Below are 13412 nucleotides of genomic sequence, written 5' to 3'. Positions count from 1 at the left end.
CACAGAAATAATGGGTCTGAATCTCTTCAGAGCGTCAATCAGCGTCGGATCGCCACCCACTCCCAATTTCTTTCTCGAAACCCAGTCTCACCCAACAGATCGGGCAGGGCAGTGTGTAACTGGTGTCTAGCATCCTGTGCAGCTCTGTCGAAAGGAAGGAAGCCATGCCCTGATTTTTTTCACATCACTAGTTGCCTGGGGGGGAGGAGGGGGAGGGGGTGTTCAGGTCTCTGGGGGAGTTGATGCAGTCGAGCCTTAGGGATGGGGTGTTCGGGGGGGGGGGGTGGTATGGTCAAGTAATGGGTGGGAGGGTGGGCCTTGGTGAAGTAAGGGGGGCCGGCCTCTGGCAGGATATGGCTTCAGGGTGAGGTGGGGATTGGGAATGGTGGGGTGGTGGGTTAGGGCTGTCTTGGGGGGGGGGGGGGATATCTTGGGAGTGGGGGTTCAGTCCGGTGGGGAGGATGGGAGATGTCCCCGGAGATTTGGGGCGTGGGGACTCCTGAGGGTTATCGGTATGGGTCTGTGCAGACCTATTGAAGTTAGAGGTGGTTTTAATCCTTCCAACTGTTTCTGAATTGCTATTGATGTAACCCAGTCGGAAACATCCGAAGTTTGCGATTTCAATTGCATTTTCTGGGCGGTACATGTGCAGTGTAATTGCCCAGGAAAATTTTGCACTTCCCAGGTAGGGTTTGCACAGCAATTGCCCTGAAGTACACAATTTTAGTTAAACATCGTAAGTCTTTTAGAAAAAACGATGGACAGTAAAACTTCACAGCGCACTTTATTGCCTCACAAACGACTCCTGGTATCAGAATTGAAAAGCGAGAAAGAAACTTGCCAATTCTTTTGAGATGCAGACCAATTGACCAGGGTTTCATGCTTCTGAGTTTGCCGGCCTGCACTTTGCCAGCCAACAAAGTAAATGGGTGGAAAATTGCAGAGCGCTGATCACCGAAAACCCCAGATTGAAATTGCGTGCAGGATCCCAATGAAAGCAACATTAGCTTTATATGCTCAGACCCTGAATTTCCATGAGCCTCTCAGAAACAGGCGAGGGCGCAGTTTTGCCTGGTCCGGAATCTCCCGAACAGCTTGTTTCAGTCTGGACCTCTACCCTCTCTAAACTGGATGCAAGTCGCACCAGAAGCAACATCCAGACCAGGAATTTCTGAAGAAAAACAAGAAGATGTTTACGTTCTTGACATCTGAGATAGATACATGTTCACATTTTCACCAGCTAATGTAAAACAACTTTGATGAACAAATTCAGTACTATTAAAAATTACTCATTCTGAAAGATAGTCGGTTTCTGTCTTGGGCTGTTATCTACATAGCCTTTGATAGATCAGGTCAGAGAAGTGTGAAAAACAATTTTGAGCTGTTTACAGGCAGTGCTGCATTTCCTGTATTGCAGTACTCAATAACAACTAACTATGATCGATATGCAAAAGATAAATATGTATCTTTGATTTTTCTCTCTGTCAAACATTCAGTAACCCCTCTGTTAAAATACTAAAACAAGCCTACATTATTATGGAGCAGAATATGGTTGGAAATTCCATTATTCCTGTAACCGAGACAAGAGTCATAGTGGGACTTTGCTCATGGGGTATGAGTAAGGAATTTCTAACCAGTGTTGAATGTGTTCTAAAAGGGATTTGAGAGGATGTGGCTTTTTCAAAACCATGAACGCTCTGTTTCTAACTCTAATCTGATGCCAGTCTCTGTGGGTCAGTACACAAGGACCCCAGTGTAGAATCTTTGAGTACTGACTCAGAACAACTTGTCTACGAAAACTATTTATCTTAAGCTGGTGAATATTTTGGAAGACAATGATGAGGATTGCAATGATGGCAACAGCAACAAGAAAGGCAACAACAGCAACTTATATTTATATAGCATCTTTAACATACTGAAACGTCCCAAAGTGCTTCACCATCTCACAAATTACCACACCGAGTCGAGTGAAGAGATTTTAGGTCAAATGAGCAAAAGCTCAGCTAAAGAGGCAGCTTTTAAATGCGTCTTAAAGGAGGAAAGTGAGAAAGGCAGAGAGGTGTGGGGAGGATATTCCACAGCTCAGAGGATGAGAATTTTAAAATCTAGAGGTTGCTTGACTGGAAGCCACTGCAGATCAGTGTGCACAGGGGTGATAGGGAAATAGAACTTGCTGAGACTTAAGGCGCGGGCATCTGACTTTTCGAGCATTAGAGGGTAGAATGTAGAAGATCAGCCAGGATTGCACCAAAATAGTTAAGTCTAGAGGTAATGAAGGCATTATTATGTAACCATGCCATCGATAAAAAATATTTTTTGAAGTTACTGGCTGGAAATCCCGAACTGATTTTTAAAAATAGACTAAAACCACATTCCAGGGGCTTGGGATTGTAGTCAAAGATGGCTGCACATTTGCATCACTGTACCTTCTACATTCCATAAACCATGGATGGAGTCAATAATCTGTCTGCAAAGCTGCACCAAGGAAAATGGCCTTGAAAGAGGATGAGCGGGGCCATCTCCTATCCCATTAGCAAAGCATCTAGCCCATCACCTGATTATTAGCTGGGTGAAGACAAACCATTGGACCTATTTGAGATAGGAATTCCCAGCCATAATCGAACCAAGTTACAATTAGAATAGCCATGACCTTATTTGGATCACTGGGCATTTGGAGAGAGGAGGTCATGTGACAAGCCAAACCTTTTATGTGTTTTAGCAGCTGCTGTCTGTGCAGAACAGAAAAAGCAGCTGGGACGTTGAAGGAACAAGCCCATGGCTGAGATTTCTGACTGAAAATTCCTGCCCGAAGCCAACAGACCATTGGCGTCCACCAAATCTCCCATCCCGCCCGTGAAGACACCTGCCGCACGTGGGACTGGAAAATCCCGGCCCGCAAGGGGGTTCCTTTTATCTCTCTCTCTCCCCCTCCCCCTCCACCTCTCTTGCAAGTTCCACGTAGATCTCGACGGAAGAGCAGATAAACTGATCAGCTACATCTTTAAACTGCCATGATATTGAAGGTAGCAGGAATAGCCTGAACAAACAAAATAATAATAATAATCTTTATTGTCACAAGTAGGCTTACATTAACACTGTAATGAAATTACCGTGAAAAGCCCCTAGTTGCCACATTCCGGCGCCTGCTTGGGAACACGGAGGGAGAATTCAGAATGTCCAAATTATCTAACAGCACATCTTTCAGGACTTGGGGGAGGAAACCGGAGCACCCAGAGGAAACCCACGCAGACACAGGGAGAATGTGCAGACTCCACACAGACAGTGATCCAAGCCGGAATCGAACCTGGCACCCTGGCGCTGTGAAGCAACAGTGATAACCACTGTGTTATCGTGCCGCCCTCACATCATTTATCCCTTTAACTTTACTGGACCCTAATTTATCCAAACATTGCTCCCCACTCTGTAATTTATTTGTGTGTGTGTGTGAAGTTTAAGTGTGTGCAACTCGGAATGGTTTAAAAAAAAAATATTTGAAATGGGTGAATTACTTGGACTGGGAGACGGACAATAAAATGATCCACTTTAAACTCAAGAAAATCCATCTGATTTTGCTGTTTATGGTCACAGCATGTAAACAGTCATAGAGTCAAAGAGTCATACAGCATTGAAAAAGCCCATCGGTCAACTATCTAACTATTCTAATTCCATTTTCCAGCACTTGGCCCACAGCCTTGTATGCTATGAGATCACAAGTGCACATCTGAATACCTCTTAAATGTTTTGAGGGTCTCTGCCTCCAACACCCTTTCAGGCAGCGATTTCCAAGCTCTCACCACCCTATGGGTAAAAAAGTTTCCCCCCACATTCCCTCAAAACCTCCTGCCCCTTTCCTAAAAATTGACCCATCCGTCAAGGGGAAATGTTAAGCACTCATGGAATTGGCAAGTATATTCACTTTAAAAAAACCTGTTGTGACCAAGTGAGGAGAGGGAAAAGAGGAGAGTCATTCAACCCCTCCTCACGTGATTATAACAGCATGAATGAGAGTATCGTCAGCATAAGGGTTGAGACAGGGTGATGTTATGGAGGTGGAAACAGGTGGTCTTACAGATGCTACAATAATCAGGTTGGAAGTTCATCTAGATATTACACCAAGGTTGCAAACAGGTGGACTGACTAAACCTCAGGCCGTTGTCAGGTAAAGGGCTAGAGTTGGTGGTGGCTAGGGAATGGAGTTTGAAGTAGAATGCTTCAATCTTCGCAATATTGAATTGGAGGAAGCTTCCGCTCATCCAGTACTTTAAAAAAATGTTTGTTTTACCCCATCCTTAAAGTGAAAAGCCAAGGCGCAGAGTGGACAGGGCAAACCCTTAATCCATCTCATTGATTGCTTCAAAAACTCATTCAAAATCAAATTGAAGCCAATTCATGGTCTCCTCAAGAACAGCGTACAAGATCCAAGCTGACAAGAAAAGGTATTGCACCTCATCCTGGGCTTGATCTGGCGCTTGATCGTGGCCAAAAAGCCAAGAAGCGATCCCCCATCCAGTACTGAAAATCAGAATGATAATTTAGCAACAGTGAAAGAGGCATGAGGTAATGGTAAGGTAGAGCTGGGTGTCAACAGTTTACATGTGAAAACTTAACACTCTGCCTTTGGATGATGTTACTGAGGGCGAGCATGTAGATGTAAATAAGAATAGGTGGGCAGCACGATGGCGCAGTGGTAAGCACTTCTGCCTCACGACGCCGAGGTCCCAGGTTCGATCCCGGCTCTGGGTCACTGTCCGTGTGGAGTTTGCACATTCTCCCCGTGTTTGCGTGGTTTTCGCCCCCACAATCCAAAGATGTGCAGGGTAGGTGGATTGGCCATGCTAAATTGCCCCTTAATTGGAAAAAATGAATTGGGCACTCTAAATTTATTTTAAAAAAGTAAAGCGGAATAGGCCACAGAATTATCCTTCTAGGTTCTTGCCTCAGACTTGAGTAGGTTTGACAACCTTGTCAAGTGAAACACATTTGGCAATTACATTGGATTATTCCCTTGAGAAATAACCAGAGGAATTGGTTATTGTAAGAGTACAGTTCCACAGGAAGCAACACTTCTTTCCTTCATCTTTAAGGGTATCAGCCATAGTTCAGGTTGCCGCACTCACTGTTCTGAGTTTGAAGATGTTGGGTTCAAATCCCACTCCAGTTCTTGGGTAGAAAAGTCAAGACTGTCACCAATGCAGTGCCAAGGAAGTGCTGCATTGTCAGAAGTGCTGACTTTCAGGTGAGATGTTAAAACTGAGGCCATGTCTATCCTCTGAAATGCTTATATGCCTTCTGTGGCAATATTTTAATGAAAATCAAAGAATTATCCCGTGTTCTGGTAAATATTTATCTCTCATTAACATCTTAAAGGCAGATTATTCAATCATGATTACATTGTTATTGGTGGGATCTTGCAGTGCACATATTGGCTGCTGACTACATCTCAAAAGTACTTCATTGGCGATAAAATATGTTGGGGTGTTGTGTGGTTGTGAAATGTGTGATATAAATGCACGTCTTTCTTGAGGCAACCCTCAATGCTTTTTCCTAGTGATGTTCGCCTCTCGCATTGATTCATTAGCTGAGGGAGAGACAGAAGTTGGGAACAATCACAATCAGTATTAATGTTAAGGACTCCCAGGACTGCCTGCTCCTTACCCTATACCACTATGCCGTCATCTCTGATGGGTCCTACTTCCGGGACATCAAATACCAAAGGATGATGATGAAAGACTCCGGGGTGTTAGCTGAGTATGATTCTGTGAGTGTTGCCTGAGGAGTCTGTGGGACAGTGTTGCTAACTTTTGGTTGGTTCAATTGGCTCTGTTTTATAACCTTTGCTCTAGAGTCGCCAGGTATCTTTGTGATACCGCCACGAGGTTCAAGTTCAAGTAATGATCAATAACTCGACACACCAATTAGTAAGATTCAAATAAAAACACATTTATTATACACAGTAAATCACTACTCATGCATAAACTCTACTTTCTAGGCTATTTCTATCACTAACAGGCCTATACTTAGCTTCGGACTGGCCCACCAGGTCAGGGGAACAAATGGCCTTTTGTTCAGGTCCTGAGTCTTCAGGATTCAAAAGCTGGTATGGACTGGTAGCTAGGAGCGCCTATCTCGTAGTGAGCATTGACTTGAGACTTACTTGCTTGGAGGCAACAAGACAGGTCACTGTCAAGGGTTGGTTCATGTTGCTGAGTGACCCTACCAAAGAAGGACGATTTGAACTTGGGGGCTTTACTTTATAGTCCCCATGACCTCATTGGATTAGCGTTAATAGCTGTTTCTCAATCTTGAAAATCGAGTATCAGTGGAAAAACATTCTCTATATTCAAGTTGCTATATAAATGTCAGTTGTTGTTGAGTTCAACTCTATGAACACATCAATAGTATCCAGTGGTCATCAATATGAAACAGTTTAAGATGTTCTGATAACCTAATTTTGAACTGTGTAAATGGAAGGATCATTGTTTCTATTTATGTAATACACAGTGGTTAGCACTGTTGCTTCACAGCTCCAGTGTCCCAAGTTCGATTCCCAGCTTGGGTCACTGCCTGTGCGGAGTCTGCACGTTCTCCCTGTGTCTGCGTGTGTTTCCTCCGGGTGCTCCGGTTTCCTCCCACAAGTCCCGAAAGCCGAAAGTGCTGTTAGTTAATTTGGACATTCTGAATTCTCTCTCTGTGTACCCGAACAGGTGCCGGAATGTGGCAACTAGGGGCTTTTCGCAGTAACTTCATTGCAGTGTTAATGCAAGCCTACTTGTGACAATAAAGATTATTATTATTGATTGAGGAAAACAGCCTGGATTGCTCCTTGAATTTTAAAACTGCAGGAAAAGAAAGTCTGCAGCTTAATCTTAATGCATCTTTCGTTCTATACACACACTTTTAAAGCTAGCAGGGGTAACCTATTCCAATTTACCCAACTGCAGCATTCATATTTGGAAGGAATCCAGACGTTGGTTAGAAGTTATTGTTTCATACCAGTTCAGTAACAATATGTATGACCGCTCCCACTCCAATAAGTGCCATCGATGGGCAGCATCCTCCCCAGTGTAAAGCTGGCTAGTAAGCACGGAGCTAATTGCCATCTGACATCTGGTGTCATCTGGTTTAGCACACTGGGCTAAATCGCTGGCTTTGAAAGCAGACCAGGGCAGGCCAGCAGTATGGTTCAATTCCCGTACCAGCCTCCCTGAACAGGCGCCGGAATGTGGCGACTCGGGGCTTTCCACAGTAACTTCATTTGAAGCCTACTTGTGACAATAAGCGATTTTCTTTTTTTTCATTTTTTCTTCTCACCTCCTGAAACACTCAGACCACCATCATCATTTCCTATGAGTTGTTATGCTATGGGCCCATCACAGTCGGACCTCACAAGATCAAAAGTTTCAGCCCCTTGCACTGCAGGTGGCCATTTCATGCTCAGTCCGTGGAGTCAGTATGTCTGCCACAGGCCCCCCAAAACAAAGCCACTGCAATTGCAGATTTTACTACCTGTTGTTAGATACAATGCTTGTCAATAGCACAGGATAGTTAAGTAATTCCCCTATTCACAAGTGATTACCAATGGCACTCGGATGCAAAGGCAACGGTTAGTTAATTTACACTTCAGTCAGACTTGCCAATGCATCAAAGGCCAACTTTGTTGGAGTTTGTCATTTGAAAACTGAGTTGTGAGCATCTGAAGTTTTCTTGTTTGCTTGTTTGTTACAGAATTAATGAGTGAGAAGATTAAACCCAAGAATGCAAGGTTTAGTAGCTCACACCGCAGCAATCATGGATTAAAGTAGCTGTCCTACAACCAATATGCACAATGTGATTCATTAGTTCTCAGATAGGCTGCTGAGTAGGAAGTGCAACCACTTATCACTTCCATTAATCTTCTTTCAATAACGAGAGAGAAGTGAATGAAGAAAATAGCCAAGGTGACAATGTCAATTTATTAATTACCCCATTCTGACTCCTTTATAAAGAATGCATACACCATTTTACCAAACAGAGTGCACAGAGAAATCTTCCCTGTACCCTCATACTCGCCTTTATTCAAGATTAAATTGGATAGCATCCATTCATGAATAGCTGCATTCAGGTATTTCTATTTGAGTTGCCGTAGATGCTCCTTATAAACTGTTTCTTTTTGTTAACTCAACTTTGTAAAACATGATTTTATCTCTCGGAATTAATCACATCTTTCTTACCCTCTCTTGATTCCACCTTCTGTACATGATTTGGTATCAGTATTCTAACTGACACTAGTTTCGGCTGAGGGGAGGGTGACAGATCTGGGGCTCGTAGGTGACTAATATTTGGGCCCTGCAACTGCTCAAAGTACCAAAACAAAATCTGCTGGGGAGTGCACACGCTTGTGGTGCAAATTGTGCAGGCTGTCATATTGATACAGGCATTAATTCATGCTCAGTGAACATGAGTGAAAATCATGACTCAACACCAACAGTGCTATTTTGGAGCACAATATCCCAGGTAATGTTCCAGGGTGGCACGGTGGCACAGTGATTAGGCTGGCACTGCTGCCTCACAGCACCGGGATTCGATTCTGGCCTTGGATGACTGTCTTTGTGGAATTTGCATGTCCTCCCCACGTCTGCGTGGGTTTCCTCCGGGTGCTCCGGTTTCCTCCCACATTCCAAAGTTAAGCGGGTTAGGTAGATTGACCATGCTAAATTGCCCCTTAGTGTCTAAAGGTTAGGTGGGGTTATGGTAATAGGGCAAGGGAGTGAGCCTGGGTGGCTCTTTTGGAGGGTCGATGCAGACTCGAGAGACCAAATGGCCTCCTTCTCTGCTGTAGGGATTCTATGTAGTGCATTCCCTTAACCTCCATACAGTTGAATATCTGTTGAACAGCAGGAAGGACACCCTCATCAATACTATTTAAAAGTAGTGTGCTGTTTACAGCTAGTTGCTGGTTGACTTCCGACTAGCTATGATTCTACAAGTGTTTGATGTTTCCTATAGTTGCTTTGCAAATGTCTACAAGCAGTGCAGTGGCAGGTGTTAGTCAGCTTTTGCTCGCTCGAATTTATCTGCACAAACCAATTTCTGCCAGGGTGCAGTAGTAGCAATACTCCTTCAAATAGGGTATGACGGGCAGCACAGTGGTGTAGTGGTTAGCACTGCCGCCTCACGGCACCGAGGTCCCAGGTTCGATCCCGGCTCTGGGTCACTGCCCGTGTGGAGTTTGCACATTCTCCCCGTGTTTGCGTGGGTTTCGCCCCCACAACCCATAGATGTGCAGGGTAGGTGAATTGGCCACGCTAAATTGCCCCTTAATTGGAAAACAAATGAATTGGGTACTCTAAATTAAAAAAAAAGAAATAGAGTACGACCTGGAGAATGAGCAGAGACCCCTGATCCCCCACACCTCAGCCGAGATATCCCCTCCATTATAATCACTGGAATCCTGAGAAGGTCCAAACTTATAGGTTGATTATGCAAATTTCGGACCAACTTTGTTTCTTTGGGTCAGGTAACTCTCTTTTCTCTTTTTTCTTACCAGGGAGGATGCTAGAAACAGATTTATTTGTGCATCTGTATTTACACAGTTGGTAAATGTTTACATTGCAAGATGCTGTACATGAAGACAAAGATAAATCATGTATCTTTAAATCAGAAAGTTACTGTCGTGTTATGGTTGTTATTTTGTATATTAGCTGTCACTATCTGTGTACACATGTTTGAACTTGTCCTCAACATTTTTTTCTCACACATTACACCAGGATCCTCTGATTACTTTGCTTTTTGGTTTTGTTTGTGGTTATGCAAAAATACTTTACCAAGAAAATGAAGTCAAAGAGTCAGTCAAACACAAGAATCAGCAATGAACTCATAGAATCCCTACAATGCAAAGGAGGCTATTGAGCCCATCGAGTCTTCACCGACCCTCGGAAAGAGCATGCTGCCTAGGCCCACTCCCTGCCCGATCCCTGTATTGATCATGGCCAATCCACCTAACCTGGACATCTTTGGAACATGGGAGGAAACTGGAGCACCCGGAGGAAATTTACGCAGACACTGGGAGAATGTGAAAACTAAATTATGTTCGGGGGTGGGGGAGGTGCTGGTGGCAGGGTTCCCACCAGCCTATTGCTGCAAACATTGAATTCAGCCCAAAATCTTCCTGAACAGGTTTGGTTCATTGAATCATAGAATTTACAGTGCAGAAGGAAGCCATTCGGCCCATCGAGTCTGCACCGGCCCTTGGAAAGAGCACTCCACCTTAGCCCAAACCTCCACCCTATCTCCCGTAACCCACCCCCCCGCCTAACTTTTTGGACACTAAGGACAATTTAGCATGGCCAATCGACCTAATCTGCACATCTTTGGACTGTGGGAGGAAACCGGAGCACCCAGGAGAAACCCACACAGACACGGGGAGAACGTACAGACTCCGCACAGACAGTGACCCAGGCCGGGAATAGAATCTGGGACCCTGGAGCTGTGAAACAGCTGGTGCCACCCACTGGCTCATTAGACTGTCACAAATAGTGTTGCTCTGTCGTTTTGTGTTCTCTATTATTGGAATTGGGTGAACAATAGAGAAAAAAAGTCCTCAAATGAGAAAACTGGATGAAAGAAAATGTTCTCAGAATAAATGATAAATAACTATACCTGCTGCTTTCTGTTATGTAATTCATGATTGCAGCATTGGCTTGAAAGAGCTTTACAATGTTCTTGCATTGACCTTTTTGATTATACTTTGCGTTGTTTCTCTCTGGTATCTAATTCTCTGAAGACACAGTGTATCTTACACAAAGTGCAAAACCTGCTATAAATTGGGTGATTAATGTGTGGTTCTACAGAAAATATGTTGTAAGGTTTTGCCAGGGAACATGTTAGGTGTAATTTAAAGTAAGGGTATATGGAATTAGTGGTAATAAGCAGCTCTCCCTCAAATCCGTACTAACTAGGCAATTGGACCTAAAAAAGAAATGTATTTTTTTGTTCCAAGGTTATGTATATTGACAAATGTTTGCTGCATTTTCCATGAAAAATTCATATTTTCTTATTTGTGGCAATCCCATTCTATTTGCCAAATGCTTCCTTTTATATTTCAAAATTCATTCAATCAATGGAAATATCTCCACAGTGGTTAGCACAGTTGCTTCACAGCTCCAGGGTCCCAGGTTCGATTCCCGGCTTGGACCACTGTCTGTGTGGAGTCTGCACGAGGCCTCCCAGCTCCATCTGTTTGTGTGGACCAGTGCTACATGGTGCCACCGCAAGGTCTCCCAGGCACGGGCGCTAGTTCCAGGGTCTTGGGAGAATTCAGTGCAGACATATTTAAGTGAGCCTATTGCTCCCTTAAATATGTAAATCTGGATTCTGCCCAGTGAGGCGGGATCTCACGAGGTGTTCCGAGTGTCGCAAATCTCATGAGAGGACTCTCATAAGATGCAACGGCCTCATCGTCTCACCAGATCAGTTGTGAAGAGGCCATTCGATCGTGCCCTGAGGGAAAAGTGTCTGCGCCAAAACCTTTCACAGCCCCGTACAAGCACTCCTCCGCACGTGCAGATCCTCCAACAATCATATTCATCTGACTTTTCCGAGCTTTTACAATGCTGCATCATGGGGTACTCTTTCAGTTGTCCATCTGAGCTGCCCAGCATCTCCACCCACCCAATCCCTATGTCCGCCCAATACATGGCGGTGATTAGTTTTGGTTTTGGAAAGGTGGTAATTGTTAGTTTTTCGATCAGGTCATCCTAAGGTCCCCCTCATTACCCCTCTCCTAGTCACCCATGTCCTTCCCCCATCATCATTACCTCCTGGTATCACCTTCGACGTCCCCTTCATTACCCTTCAGTCCAACCCTTCTCCTTCAACAATGTTCAGGTGAATGTGCACGTTCTCAATCTCCCAGGCCACGCCATCCCCCATCCACATATACCTACCTGACCTTACCTACCTGACCTCCTCCTTCCTACCCCAGGGCTGTGTCTGCCTCCAAGTCCCCACGAACCACCTTTTCCGCTCCTTCCACCACTGCCAATGCACCCTCACCCTCTTATACTAGCAGCTCCTTCTGTCCCCTCTCACACTCACCATTTCTTCCTCCCACACCCACCCTCAGTTCACTCCCAGGAGGCAGATAGTGACTCCACAAGTCCCTCCCTTGCACATTCATCTTGACATTCCCCCTCCCCTCATACTCCTTCCTCTCCACCACTCCTTCATCCTCCCTCACTCCTTCCTCTCCCCACGCCTTCATCCCCTCTCATCCACCCTCTCCCCCACTCCTTCATCCTCCCTCACTCCTTCCCCTTCCCTTCTCCTTCATCCTCCATTAGTCCTTCCTCTCCCACACTCCTTCAACCTCCTTCACTCCTTACTCTCCCCTACTCGTACATCCGCCCTCACTGATGGAGTCATAGTATTATACAGCACAGAAAGAGGCCCTACAGCCATCGTGTCTGTGCCATTAAGTACCTATCTTTTCTAATCCCATTTTCCAGCACTTTGTCCATATCCTTTTATGCTATGGCATTTCAAGTGCTTGTCTAAATGCTTCTTAAATTTTGTGAGATTTCATGCCTCTATCACTCTTTTAGGCAGTGAGTTCCAGATTCCCAGCACCCTCTGGGTAGAAAGGGTTTTCCTCAAATTCTCTCTAAATCTCCTGCCCATTCCCATTTATTGACCCCCTCAACTAAGGGGAAAATTTTCTTTCTATCTATCCTATCTATGTCCCTCATAATTTTGTACAGCTCAATCAGGTTCCCCCCCTCAGCCTTCTCTGCTCTAAGTCCCAGCCTAAACAGTTTCTCTTCATCGCTAAAATGCTCCAACCCAGAAGGATTCTGGTGAATCTGCTCTGCACCCTTTCTAGTGCAATCACCATCTTCCTGTAGTGTGGTACCAGAACTGCACACACTACTCTAGCTGTGGTCTAACGAGCATTTTATGCAGCTCCATCCTAACCCCCTTGCTCTTATATTCTATGCCTTGGTTAATAAAGACAGGTATCCCATATGCCTTCTTAATCACCTTATCTACTTGTTCTGTATGGTCGGCACGGGCTTGGAGGGCCGAAGGGCCTGTTCCTGTGCTGTACATTTCTTTGTTCTTTGTTCTTTGCTGCCTTCAGGGATCTATGGACATATATCCCCAAGGTATCTCTGGTCCTCTGTACTTCCTAGCATCTTACTGTATTCCCTTGCCTTGTCAGTCCTCCCAAAATGCCCCACCTCACACTTTTCAGGGTTAAATTCCACTTCCACTCTTCTGCCCACCTGACCAACCCTGTTTACATCACCTTGTAATCTAAGGCTTTTCTCCTCGTTATTTACCACACCACAAATGTTTCTGTCATCTGAAAACTTACTGATAATACCACCCATATTCCCGTTCAGATCATTTATGTACACTTCAAACAGCAAAGG

General features: G+C 44.7%; 1 long non-coding RNA gene across 1 annotated transcript in view; it reads right to left on the bottom strand.

Annotated features, from left to right (window-relative positions):
• Nucleotides 1-887: 887 nt before the first annotated feature.
• Nucleotides 888-13412, bottom strand: part of LOC140393522 (uncharacterized) — a 167904-nt gene continuing 155379 nt past the window's right edge. Inside the window, exon 3 of the long non-coding RNA XR_011935643.1 lies at nucleotides 888-1171. This is a non-coding gene — a long non-coding RNA (uncharacterized lncRNA). The remainder of the gene's footprint in view (nucleotides 1172-13412) is intronic.

This window comes from Scyliorhinus torazame, chromosome 17 (assembly GCF_047496885.1).
Source record: "Scyliorhinus torazame isolate Kashiwa2021f chromosome 17, sScyTor2.1, whole genome shotgun sequence".
NCBI lineage: Eukaryota > Metazoa > Chordata > Chondrichthyes > Carcharhiniformes > Scyliorhinidae > Scyliorhinus > Scyliorhinus torazame.
This window is presented reverse-complemented; position numbering and strand designations above follow the sequence as displayed.